The sequence below is a fragment of the Paramisgurnus dabryanus genome, chromosome 14, assembly GCF_030506205.2.
Source record: "Paramisgurnus dabryanus chromosome 14, PD_genome_1.1, whole genome shotgun sequence".
Classification (NCBI taxonomy): Eukaryota; Metazoa; Chordata; class Actinopteri; order Cypriniformes; family Cobitidae; genus Paramisgurnus; species Paramisgurnus dabryanus.
In genome coordinates this window covers 10,612,274-10,626,760 of record NC_133350.1, presented here as the reverse complement: position 1 = coordinate 10,626,760, position 14,487 = coordinate 10,612,274, and the positions used below count along the sequence as shown (strand labels likewise).

At 37.4% G+C, this 14,487-nt stretch overlaps 1 protein-coding gene and 1 long non-coding RNA gene across 2 annotated transcripts in view; both read right to left on the bottom strand.

Annotated features, from left to right (window-relative positions):
* LOC135718727 (uncharacterized) overlaps nucleotides 1–14,487 on the bottom strand; it is a 211,585-nt gene that overhangs the window by 953 nt on the left and 196,145 nt on the right. The gene's annotated exons all lie outside the window — the stretch shown is intronic.
* LOC135719388 (uncharacterized) lies at nucleotides 8,670–9,805 on the bottom strand. Its single transcript, XR_010521075.2, has 3 exons — nucleotides 9,736–9,805; nucleotides 8,892–9,187; nucleotides 8,670–8,807 (listed from the first exon to the last, which is right to left on the bottom strand). It is a non-coding gene; the product is annotated as an uncharacterized lncRNA (long non-coding RNA).

The window sequence follows — 14,487 nt, the reverse complement described above, 5'->3', positions numbered from 1 at the left end:
GGTCTGACTCTGCCTTCCAGGCAGGTCACGTCACAGGGAGGTGGCAGGAAGGGAAAAGGGGCAACAGGGGTCCAGGGGGCTGGAGACCAAGGGGGAGACGTGGGAAACGGGCTCCTGCCTGTCCCCGCTATCCGTGGCGCCCTCCTCTTCTTTCCTCTCCGCTGTTCACAGCTCTTGGTAAGTGTAATTTTCCACAGGTCGTTCTCCTGACATTCACTCTTGTTCTCCTTTTCTCCACAGGCAGCAGCTGGGGCAACGAAGACACGATTGCTTTGGACTAAGTGGCTCTCACCTCTCTGCTGCTTACAGCTCTTGGTAAGTCTAATTTTCCACAGTTCGTTCTCCTGACGTTCACTCTGGTTCTCTTTTTCTCCACAGGCAGCAGCTGGGACACAAAGACACGATTAGTTCGGACTTGGGTGCTTCTCACCTCTCCGCTGTTTACAGCTCTTGGTCGGTATAACTTTCCACAGTACGTTCTCCTAACGTTCACTCCTGTTCTCTTCCATTCCACAGGCAGCAGCTCTCCGCTGTTTACAGCTCTTGGCAGGTATAACTTTCCACAGTTCGTTTTCCTAACGTTCACTCTCGTTCTCTCTTTCTCTACAGGCAGCAGGACGGCTGGCATACACAGGACGTCAAACATGCGATGATTTCCCAAAAGACGCCGGGGGCAAAACCCTCTCGGCGAGTTCGCTGGTCAGCAGAGGGGCGAAATGTCACACCGTCTCGCCGGGTCGAGCGCTGCCCTATCCTCGCTACCCGTAGGGCGATCGAATACCGGACAGGGGCGCCCTTTCGTAGAGACCACGGGGCTGCGGAACTCCTTCGCCTCTAACTCTGCAACAAGGGCATACGCACAGGTAAGGTATCAATGCAAATGGCCCGTATTACTACTCACACACACTGCCAGCTCCCGAATCTTCACCGCCGTTCTCCGAAATCTGCCGATATACAGACGGGGGTGGCTTCCAGAGGCCCACGCCGTCACTTCCACTCAAAACCGCACACAGCGTATGATAGATGGTTCTTCCTAGGACCGTTAGCCTCTCCGTCTCTTCCTCAATGAAATGGATGATGCGGGGTTACGTCTGACAAGACACACAGCACTTGCACAGCAACCCACAGCAATTACACAGCACCACTTCAACGTGAAAAGGTTTCAAAATACAAGGACTCACCCACCACACTACAGGTGTACACAAAGAGACGCCTGTCATCCTCCACTTCGCTTGGGTTGGATGGGGGCGATGGTAATACGGCCTGGATATTTTATTCTGCTGCTGTGGCTGCTTAGATGAAACATTCCTGCGGCTCACCTACCACGCTGGTTCAGGGGTAGGGCCGCCCTCCTCCTCCTGGAGGTATTCAGTAAATTCACAGGTTAGTTTTCCACTTCTTTTTAATACAGGAGTTGATACTCACAGCAGTCCGCCTTTGTTTACGTTCCAAAACACGAGACTCCCTTCCTCCTTTGTTCCTCTAAATGTGTCCCCTAGACCGATGTTTCTTCAACCCGTAGGGTTTCCTATTACTCCAGTATTTCCACTGCAGAACTAAGCACTTCGGGGTGCTCCTTTAAAGATCCACAACTCGCCTTTCTTTCGCCTCTTGCGGCTCCTGTCCTCTCTCCGCGCGCTTTCCCGCACAGCCCGGATCAACAGAGCCTATGGGCTCTTCAAAAGGTATGTGGCATCTCTCTGCCTCAGGCAGAGGGGCTTTCCCCGTGTCAGTCGCTTTTTGTGTCCATCGCCCCAAACTGTGATTTAAACTGCTCTTAAATACTCCTCTGTGTGCTTCAGTCTCCCAATCACCCGGCGCTCCTCTTAACAACCCACAGCTGTGCTCGATTTGCTGATTACAGCCCTCGCGATGCTACCGGATGTCCGGTGTTTCCTCTTCCTGGTCTGGGTGGAAACATCCGGGCGGAACCAAACTTTCCCAACTTTTGGTTCCGCCCAAAAAGATCGTCACCTTGTGACATTAACATTACAAACAGAGGGTGGTACTAGGTTCCTTATTTATACACTCTATAAACAAACGGTGCTAAATAGCACTAAAAGTGGTTCTTGGCTCGTAATCATAAAAAAACATTTTAAGTGCCATAAAGCACTGATGAAGTATAGAAGCATAGAACATCTGTTTTCCTATGTTTTATTTTTCAATTTTAAAGACCGCTGTTCACGTCTCGTTGTTAATATCAGTACCAATGTCTTAGGACCAAGCAATGCATAAATGATCAGAAACGGATTGCAAAGAAAACATCTGTGCATGGTCACTTTAAAGTAACCAGTTCCAAGGCATTTGTAAAAGTTTTGTAATCCTGAAGTCAAGACATAACATAATTCTTAGTAATGTAATGTTTAATGATTTATTGAAGTGAAGCTCGTTTTATACTACTGAGTAAAATTAGTTCATGTACATCAGCCCTTTTAGGTTAGTAATAAAGTTTTGAGTTCAGAAAATGACTGTGGCTGCTGGAGGCCTTTAGGGAAAAATTAAACGATAAATATAATATTAACATCACAAACAAGAGGTGGTGCTTTTTCCAAATTCATCAGTAAATAAAATGTATGGGTACCATGCTGAAAAAGATTTCTGTGGTAAGAAAGTTACCTTATAAAGTTACTAGTTAGTTATAAGGTTATAAGGGCATTTATTAAAGTTCTGAAAAATCAAGTAAATCAGGTTTGATTTAGTTCAAATAGGAGAATCTGTTACTAAGCTTTGTGTAATTTGTCATGATTTACTGAAAGTGAAGCTTGGTTTATATATTAAGTAAAACTAGATTATGTATGAATCTGTTTGCATTTTGCATAAATATATTTTGTTACCTGAGGGCTGGAAGTTTGTAATCAGCGAGTAAGCGTCTGAGAAAGCTGGTTTGCTGTCTTTGAAAGAATCAAAAGAAGTAAAATAATGTTAATACAATGTAAACATTTCAAACAAGAGGTGGAAGAACAAATGGTGCTTTTCCCACATTCATCAGTTTTTTTTCCGGGTTTTATAATCTGAAGTCATTCCTGTACAACGTTGTAAAGTGAAAACTGTTAGATTGCTCTCTGTTACTTGTAATTTGCTAAATGAATGAATGCACTGTAAATGATTTAGCTGACATGAGAATATGTGTATGGTTATGTGTAATGATTTTGTGATAATGTAAGTGATGTTTTCTTACCTGTGGGTTGAGATGTGTCTGGTACAGAAGTGATGAGAGAGTATATATCTGCAGGTCCAGAAGCACACTACATAAAAGAGTAAATAAATAAGATCATATCACTTTCTTCTTTATGAGATATGAAAAGTGTTATTATGATAAATTACTTTGTGCCTTTAAAAATCATAAACACACAGATGATGCTCACCGAATCTCCTGCAGTTCTTTCACTGTAATAATACAAAGCAATCTTAGATCATTATAATTTAATTTCATCAAATATTAATTGGTATTATTATAAAATAAGTTAATATATTAGTACATAAAGAAAAGACTTACTGTTTAGATCTTTTTTTGCCTAGAAAACAAATATATACTGCTTCATTTTTTCAGTTATTTGTCTTCATTTGTTTATTAAAACTAACTACGGTATAAACTTTACTTACATGCAAATGTGCACAGACATATAAGTCCTGTGAGTACAATCACAGAGCACGCCACTGCTGACCACTGTATTATTACCCACATTTCTGTGTCTAAAAAAATTATTATGAGATATATTTCAGTATAGCGGTATCTTTAAGTGTAATCCTTAAGTTATAAAAATTAAAATACCAATAGACATTCTCCAAAAGAAGATATTTTACACATTGTAGTTTTGTTGTTGCATAGAAAAGTAAAGGAGTTTAACAGACTTTAAAAAAAACTGATGCAAAAGTTGTCAAATCAGTCAGTTCCTCAAGTACAAATGACTGAGGGGGTAAAATGGACAAATTTGTGCCATGTGAGAATTAAAAAACTTTACCTTCAGGAGTTGTCCCTGAATTATCATCAGTGCTCTGAGGAACAGCTGCAAAAAATCAAATCAAATGAAAGCACAGCAAAGTTAGCAGTGGTATGTTAGGCCTTTCAGTGAAGCAATGATTTTATGTTATGTTTTTATCAAAAGCTAAACTTTACTTACATGCTGTTTTGTGTTCTTTAATATCTTTGTGACCTGGCTTTACTGTTGAAACTACTTTTGTGTCTTTTTCAACATCTTTGTGAGTTGGCTTTACTGTTGAAACTGTAGTGAGAAATCAACAATGTCAAATGTTATTTTTTAATGAAATGTTTTATTATTAAACACTGAAGGGGACATAGCATGAAAATCTGACTTTTTCTATGTTTAAGTGCTATAATTGGGCCCCCATTGCTTCTATCAACCTAGAAAATGTGAAAAAGAACAACCCAGTAACTTAGTTCTGGTAAACCATTCTCTGCAAGCATGTGAAAAATAGGTCATTAATATTTCGCTTCCCTTGTGATGTCAAAAGGGGATCTCTTATCATAATAGCACCACCCTTTAATCGGCATTATCAAACCACGGCACTGCCATTTAGTGCAGAGAGAGAGAAATAAATAGTAATTGTACTGCACAATTGAGTTTTAATTTCAACAAACCACCATTATTGCTCATTTGCATTTTAAAGAGCACGGATGCTCAGAGTCAGTTTTTTTTTTTTGCAGCCGATACCGATTATCGATTTGTTATCTCAGTGATCAGCCAATACCGATTTATTTTGTTTTTAAGCTGATATGCAAGCTCTTTGATTACTGTAACTGTTAACATTTTTTTCTAGATAAAGTAATACTACAGATGTTGCCTTTGTTATATTACTTGCAGTAATTATGTATTATTGTGTTAATAGAGAATCAAATAAATAAGCACAACAAATATTTCTTCTGCAAATAAATATTTAATATCTCTTTAAAAAGGTTTATGTCTATTAAAAGTTAAAAAAAAATACAACACTGTCAATTATGATGACAGATGACCTCTGAACTCCTGACCAAATATACACGCATTCGTATTAAGTATAACAGTTATTTAGTCAAGAGCAGAGAGTGGTTTTATTGAGAGATGAATTAGGTTACTGCAGCTTTAAGACGTGAGAGAGCAATCGCTCTGTTCACGTGCACTGATGACAGCTAGGCTGCTGTGTGTGCGCGCGTCAGGTGCAGCTTATGAAAACAAAAGTTTAAACGGTCAAAACTTTAAAACGCATGCAAATAATAAACTTTTGGCATGAGGATGCAATTGTCCGCGATAGATATGTGTTGTATACGCTGTTTGATGGGGATGTGAAGACGTGTTGGCTGTTGACCGGAGCACATCCTCAAAGAAAATAAAAATATAGAGACATCCAAACTGCACATCGCACATGAGCAACAGGTTATAAAAATTTTCACACTATGTAAAAATTGTCTCTTATTGCAGCCGCATTCAGGATCCCTATGATGACAAAAGTAAACAGAAAGATCGGTTCACGAGATCGGCAAATTTAGTGAGTACCGATCTAGTCATTTAATGCCATTATCGGCTGATACCGATCAGCGGCCGATGGATCGGAGCTTCTCTAAAGAACACACCCAAAAACGGCTAATTTTTGCTCACACCTACAAAGTGACAATTTTAACATGCTATAATAAATGATATGTGGGGTATTTTGAGCTAAAACTTCACATTATGTACTCTGAGGACACCAAAGATTTATTTAAAATTTTTTGAAAGTCTTGTGAAATATCCCCTTTTCATTTATATTAACATGAGTTTGAGTTGTACTGTAGCTTACCAGTTGTATGTTGTGTTGTGGTTACAGTAGTGGACACTGCAAAAATGTATAACAAAATGTTCAGTTGGTATGATGACAGTAAAATAACGTAGAAAAATGTCTTTCTGATGTCTTCAGGTTTTATTTATTATTATGTTTACTCACAAGTTGGTTTGACTGTTCCTGTTGTAGGCCTCATAGTGGTGGTTGATGTTAAAACTGCAGAGAGAATGAAGCCGTATTACATTGAGTAGAATATTTGTAAACTATAGAGAAGTTAAAAGAGGAATTTTTCACTTTAATTAAATTTAGAATAACCAAGAATAGTGTCATAACTCACCAGCTGTGGTTTTATTTGTGGATGTTACAGCTTTAGCTGGAAATGTTTAATAAAAGGTTCAGTTTGGTGAGATGACATTTAAAAGAACTTCACTGAGATAATTGAAGGTGAAATAGAAAAAAAAGGCTTTTTGTTTACTTTGGGTACAAGTTTAAATAAAGCATCACGATTACTCACAAGTTGTCGTGACTGTTGTTGTACCAGCAGTTGTAGATGATGTTGAAACTGTACAAACTGTAAGTACAATATTTGCTAATTAATGTTGATGTTGTATAGCAGTGAGATTTTCTTGGTAGCCAATAGTATCAATATAGCATGTAATAATCATTTATAAATCAATAACTTACTCTGAACTGTTACTGTTACTGGATCTGAATGTGGAGATGGCATGGTATCTTCTTGTGATATATTCACAGTGTAGTAACAGGTTATGATGAAAGATGACCTCTGACCTCCTGACCATTTACTGATGTCAGATCCAGTGAGTGATAGTTGACATGATCTGCTCTGTTCTCTTCCATCTATTTTGAAGTAACACTCGTACATCTTCTGATTCTCACTGTTACTACAGTCCAGCTGTACTGTGTCTCTGTCCATGATAACTGAAGAAGACACTGACAACTTTGCCTGAGGAAAACCTAAATATACAGAATTAATTTATTCAAAATGTATGTATGTATGTATTTATTTATTTATTTTATGTTAAAGTGGAAACTGGGGCTAATTCTCAAGTTGTATTTCAATAAATATTTTTAAGCAGTGTAACAAATTTCACAAAGAATGTATTCTATACCTTACAGTATGAAAGCTTTTTTCACACTCTTGGACAAAGAAAGTTACACGAGCTGTCACTGGGACAGTACTGTTTAAAATTGTCCTAACATGTACCATGTAGACCAATACAGGTATACATTTGATGTACTGATATGCACTTTTTAAAGTACAAATGTGTACTTGTTTAAAAGGGTACCACCCCATTGACAGCTTTTTCACAATTTTTTTTTGAGTGCATTTTGAGTATCCCCACGTGTGAGACATACTGTCAGTTTGACTAAACCGGATACTGTAAGTGTCAGCCAAAACCCACATGCAACCCATCACACTTTATGCAGTGTCTAGCGAGTTTGAACAGTCAGTTACATTTTATTTCTACAGTCCTTTATCTTAAAACAAATTGTTTCACATCAGCTTTATAAAAACACATTTACCCAAAGATTCTGTCATCTTTAATCTCCCTCATGTCATTCCTGACCTAAATTACTTTCTTCTGTAGAGCACAACAGTTGTAAAACCTCCTAAACACCAGAGCTGATCCTCCCTATACGCAAGGAATGCAAGCTCCGAAAGGCCCCGGACCACTAGGGTGCCCCCTTATTCTTAACTTCATGCAGTGCTGCACAGATTGATTGCCGTGTGACATCACTGTGCTGAGAGAGCCATTCGAAAGCATAACAAGCAGTCCAATCTCACGATACTTTAATGCTGTATATGTCGAACTTCACGTGACCAAACTGGAAAACAGGGTTGATTATTATTATTATTAACCTTTATTTAACCAGGTAAGTCAATTGAGAACCAGTTCTCATTTACAATGACGACCTTCCGGTTGCCGGCATGTGCTATTGTAGCTTGTTATTGTTATTTGTAGTATTATTATTTGTGTTATGTTCTTTTATATTCTAATATCTGAATGTGTGTGAGAAGAACATAAAGCATATAGAACCAGAAGCGATCTACTATGTTTAACAGGAATGCAGAAGTAAGTTGCGCATATACCCTATTTCATATGACAATTGGTCTGTGCAGCGCTGCATGCAGTTGACCTTGTCTTAATATATGAATATATGGTTTTCTAACAAAGCTATCTGTCTGGATAATATAATAATATAGGCCTCAGTTATATCAGGACATTAAGGTAGTTTTTACAAACATACCCTCCAAAAATCAATACTGGTGTGCATTTTGAGACAAAACAATAGCACTAATATATTTTACGATACGACAATGCATGGTGTTTTTAAATTAAGGCAGCTCAAACTGCCTTAGTCTTGATTTTTTTGATAGTCTGGAACTCTGGATTTATTACACTGCAGTCCAAATCTCCAAAGTGCCAGTACACATCAATAATCAAAATCAATCATATGCGTTAAAATGTTACAATTAGGAAGTATTCTGATGAGTGACAAAGTAATGTCCATAATGTCCATAAAAATATACAGTTATAAGATGATACAATGTTTTTTTAGTTAACATTTTGTTTATAGCTACATTGGGTTTTTATGAACGTACTAAAAGAGCCCTCTCAAAAGGTGGTTAGGGCCCTCAGAAGTCTAAGATCGGCTCTGCTGAACTCTTTTTTATGTAATGGAAAGTGAATGAGGATTAAATGTCAAATACTCACCTCTGACAGTAAACACATCACTGCGTGGTGATCTGAGGTTCATCTCATTCTCAGGATCTGTTTTGACTGAATAATCACAACTTAGCTGTCGACTGCTCGCTGTTTGCTTATGTTTGAATATTTCACTTAGACCCATATAAAACATACAGAGATGTTTTACATTCTGTCCTTTCAGAGAACTTCTGTGTGTCAGAGGTCCATACTCAGTGTAGAGATTACAGATGAATTCAGCTTTGACTGTCAGTGGTATTACACATGATATACTGAGCTGGTCAGTGCTGTCAGCAACACTGATGGAGGGTTTCTGAAGAGTATCTGTATGAAGTTGGTAAAAACACATCAAGAAACATTAATGAATATCAGTTTATAAAACAAAAACATATCAGTAAAATATCTCACCTAGTATTGTCAGTGTGACAGGAGGAGAGTAAGGTGATGGTTTATTAATCCCTTTCTCATCTATTGTGTAAAAACATCTAATGTGTTGAGTGATACAGGTGATTTTTCACGCGTCCATAAGAGAAGTTCAGTTCCAGTGAGATGAAGCTGACATGATTGACTGAGTTTTGTATTTTCCTTATCGTTTGAATAGAAATAACACTGACTCACTTTAACATCAGCTGGACTCTCACAGATCAGATGTACTGAGTTTGACTCTCTTATAACATCAGGAGACACTTTTACATTAGGAGCTTCTACAAAAAACAAATATTGTTCCCAGTGACTGTAGATCATTTCATTGATCATCTTTATATACACACAGATGTCATTAAAGCCCTTATTTACACAAATATAAGTTTACATCATGCTTTCAAACTCTGAGGTTTTGATAGCATGGTTTCTTTGATAGAAACAGTCACATGGCACACAGGATTACTTTCACATGGACATGAAAGTTTATTGTTAGTAGATCAATGTTTTGTTAATGTTTTACTTAAAACACTTCACATGTATCCATCAAACTTGCGAAAATGATGGACGCTAAAACAAATCAATTTAAATTTTACAATTATAAAGTATTAAAGATGACATTCCGAGTACTTCTTTTTTACTCCTTCAGAAACATCCCTCTTAATACAAACTTCAAAATTTGACTCTAGCTGCGCTGTGGTTTACTGTTGGATCTTAGCAGTCTGTTACTACAGATATTGTAGTTCTTGTTTGACAAATATCTTTTCATGTTCCTTGTATAAAAGCATCTGCTCAATAATGTAAATGACATAAATAAATATAAATCACTTACTATATGACTGAACCTCCATAAGAAGATGAAAAACAATGATGATGAACAACTCCATTACAACAAGTGTGAGAAAAGACACAAAACGAAACTTACAGTACAAAGTATCTGAATTAGGAAGTAGAAGATCGACCCACAGGAAACCACAACATGTATCGTGCTGTTAGCTAAATGTCCACAATCAGAGCATTACACACTGAGGATTACAGTATTTCTTAAAAGTAAAAATGGTATTAATCCACTGCATCACAAATAATAGTGCACAACAAAGTAATAAAATCATTGCTGTAATATTCTGTATGTGTTGAATATAATCACACTAAGTTTTGAATGCTACATTTATCTCTGATCTGTGGCCGGTTGCATAAACCTTTAAGACTAGCCTTAAAAGTTAGTCATACATTTTTTTCTTCAAGACTGATCATAACTGTTTTAAGTATGTTACATAGAAAGGTAGATTGGTCTAATTTAAATCCAAATTATAAGACTGATTAATCCTAACTAATTGCTAGTTAGTTTGAATTATTCTTAAGACGCAGTCTTAACGTCACGGCTATGTTTATGCAAACGGCCACTGACCTACATCTGGAAACACAGAGCTCACAAAGATATTCCTGATAATGTTCATGGAATTTTTTTTATATCTTTTATATCTGTAATGATAGTAAGTGATTTTGACCACTAGATGTCACTGTGTATAGTTACATGTTAAGGAAGTGCAAGGCACAGAGGGCGAATATGAGTTCCTCATGGAAATAAAAGACAACACACATGTGAATATGATCCAGTGAATCATTTATTGTTTTTGAAATAAAGAAAAAAAACATGGTACCGCTTCGCGTCGGGTCCTGATCACACTGTCGGGGCTTATTTCCCGATAACTACCGGCTGCCTCTACATTATCCCGCTTATTACACGGCTACTTGCCACATAAGAAAAAAAACTGGATATGAATATGAATTTGAAACATTTATTGGCATATTTGTTTTAAATTAACATTTTTATCCTTCCGCGAAACTTTGGACAGATGCATAAAATGATCGTAATACCTTATTAAGATCCTCTGCTTCATACTTGTCTGTCTCCATTTTTTCCTCTTTTAACCAGTCTTTGAGAAGTTTTAATGCCCATTCTGTATTTTCTTCGTAGCTGTCATGCTCTATTTTGTCAAGTTCAGTCTCAGTAAGCTCTCTGTGTCTTGTCGTTGTTCGTTCTTCTATCCACTGTTTAAATGTTTTGTTTTTGTTTTGTTAAAATTAATGTCAAAATGTTCCATTCTTATAATTGTGGTTGTCCAGTGTTTGTCACAAGATGGCGCCAAACAGTAATCTTTATTGGCTCGGAGCGATTTTAATCGTACAAGTAGTACCGGCTATGAGTTATTACTTTGGAGCGGTTATTATTTGAAAAGAACGAACCTGCAAATGTCTCAACTGACCAATCAGAATCAAGCATTCCAGAGAGCCGTGTAATAATTGTATATAAGCAGAACAATGAGACTTTTAAGGAGAGGTTTGTGAAAACCCTCCAAGTAGTAGTCTGAAATTTAGTGCTTTTGCGCTACTTCTCTATCAGATCGGAAGTAACGAGTAACTAACTACTTGAGTAGTTTTTTCATCTAATACTTTTTTACTCTTACTCAAGTAAATAATTAGATTGGTACTTTTACTTTTACTTGAGTACATTTTTGTATAAGTACTTGTACTTTTACTTGAGTACAGATTTTGGGTACTCTACCCACCTCTGTGAGCGACTGAATATGGTTAAAAGAGTGTACCACATTAACCAAGTCAATGGAGTAGTGAGCAAAAGTGTCTCTGCAGAAGACATAGTACGGAGCTTTGATGATGTTTTCAAAGGCTTTGGTGTTTTACAACATGTTTACAAAATACAGCTAACAGAAAATGCACAGCCTGTTGTGCATGCTGCACGAAGAGTACCAGCACCGCTCAAAAATCGTCTAAAGAAGGAATTAGACAGAAGTAGACAGAATGACCACTTTATTTTTTTTTAAATAGAAGAGCCAACTGACTGGGTAAACTTGGTGGTGTGCGTAAAGAAAAAGAATGGCGATTTAAGCGTGTGCATGGATCCTAAGGATCTGAATAATCACATAAGGCGTGAGAACTATCAAATACCAAAGCGTGAAGAAATCATGACCGAAATGTCAGGTGCTAAATACTTCACAAAGCTAGATGCTTCCCAAGGCTTTTGGCAAATAAGGTTGGATGAAGAAAGCACAAAGTACTGTACTTTCAATACTCCATTTGGAAGGTATTCTTTCCTCAGACTACCATTCGGAATTGTCTCTGCATCTGAAATTTTTCACAGAGCGATGGAGAATATAATTGAAGGAGTTGATGGAGTCAGAGCCTACATAGATGACCTTGTCATATGGGGATCCTCACTACAAGAGCACAACGACCGACTAACAAAAGTGCTACAGAAAATCAGAGAGAGTGGATTAAAACTAAACAGAAACAAATGTCAGTTTGGTGTACAAGAACTTGTATTCCTCGGAGATAAACTGTCACATCAGGGGATACAGCCAGACGTTGAAAAGATCAATGCTATACTAGAAATGAAAAGTCCCGCAGACAGGAAAGGAGTACAACGTGTGATGGGTATGGTCAACTACATAGGGAGGTTTATTCCAAATCTTTCTGCAAACACGTCTTGCCTGTGATAACTCCTACAGAAAAGAACTGACTTTGTATGGACAGACAAGCATGAGAGTGAGTGGCAACAGCTGAAAACAGCATTGACCTCTGCAACTGTATTGCAGTTTTTTGATCCTACAAAGAAAACCAAAGTGTCTACGGATGCCTCAAAGAATGGCCTTGGTGCGATGTTATTACCAGTCGCGTATGCAAGTAGATCCATGACTGAGTCTGAGTGTCGATACGCTCAAATTGAAAAAGAATGTCTGGGATGGCATAAGACATGGCATACCCCAGATTGTTGTCAGTGACAATGGCCCATGCTTTAGCAGCAAAGAGTGGCAAGAGTTTTCAGTGCAATATGACTTTAAGCATGTCACGTCAAGTCCAGAATATGCTCAGTCTAATGGTAAAGCTGAGAAAGGGGTTCACACCCTTAAGCAAATTCTCAAAAAGGCTGCTGACAGCAAGTCTGATCCTAGCTTTGCTCAGTTACAGAACGTCACCTCTCGAGTGTGGTGTGTCTCCAGCCGAAATGCTGATGAAGCGGAAACTACACTTCCATTTTGTTTAACACAAACAAGAGATGCCAAGTTGAACAGGAAATTCAAGCAACTCAAAAAAAAAACAAAAGTTCTACTATGACAGAAATGCAAAGTGTCTACAACCTTTAAAAATGGAAGACATAGTCAGAGTCGAAGGTGATGAGAATTGGAGTAAGAAGGCCACAGTTATGCAGGAAGTAGCTCCAAGATCATATGCTGTGAAAACGGATGATGGACATATAATCAGAAGAAATCGACATGATTTGCTAAAGGTTGAAGAAAAAGAACAGATGAGTCAAAGCAACATTCAGGAGCAGAATCAAAACTGTGTTGTGCCTGATTCATCCACATTCTGCACAGCTGCAACACTGACTCAAATACAGATACACAAATATCAAACAGTCACATATGTGCTGAGAAGATCGACAAGACACATTAAAAAACCTGATAGACTGAATCTGTAAGAGATTGCTGAAACCATGTTAAGTTAGTTATGATAACATGGACAATGTTAATTATTGAATTGTTACTCTGGATTAACGGTACAATTTAAATATTAAGTTTGAAAGGTTTCACTGAATGCAATTCTGTATGTTTTGAAAAAAAAATGCTAAATTGATTTGTGGTTAAGTATGTTAAGTTTACTTGTTTCATGTTCACTTCTAAAGAAAGGGGGATGTAATGATAGTAAGTGATTTTGACCACTAGATGTCACTGTGTATAGTTACATGTTAAGGAAGTGCAAGGCACAGAGGGCGAATATGAGTTCCACATGGCAAATAAAAGACAACACACATGTGAAGATGATCCAGTGAATCATTTTATTGTTTTTGAAATAAAGAAACAAAACAATCTTTAATGCTTTGAAATTCATAATGATGATGAAACAAAACAAATAATAAATATGATGGAAAGACCAAATGCATTTATGAGTAATTTCTATTTATTTTACACATATTAAGCAGGACAAACAGTGAAAAGCAAAGCATTGTTTTATTATTACAGTATCAGTGAAGTCAGAAAGTGAACAGTACAGATGTATAGTCTCTGATAAAGATGATATTTCTTCTCTCCTGTGTTTGATATTTACATCAGATCTTCAGTGCTCTGAGGCTTTCAGGTTGATGTGCTGTAGTAGACCACCATTGTATAAACATCATCAGATCCTGTAAGATACAGAGGTAAAGTATGAAACAGTGGAAGTGTTTGGATGTATTTACTAACAGGTGCGAGTCTTGAATTGTCCTCTTCACACAGCAGCTTGATGCTGAACAGATCATGATCAGGAAACTGAAACCAGGCACCAGTCTGTGACAGCATGACAGTGACTGAACAAAATGTTGAAGATGCCAACAAAATTTTATGAGGATCATTTTTGTTTTATGCAGTTCTCCTCTATAAATTAGGTATGCACCAATATAAAATTTCTGAGCCGATACTGATATTTAATTACTTAATGATAGTTTTGCTTTTTATACCTTGTTTAAGAGGATTATATTCTGAAAGTTGATGTAATGAGCGAGTTTCTGGTTTGCTTTGTGACTGTGGCC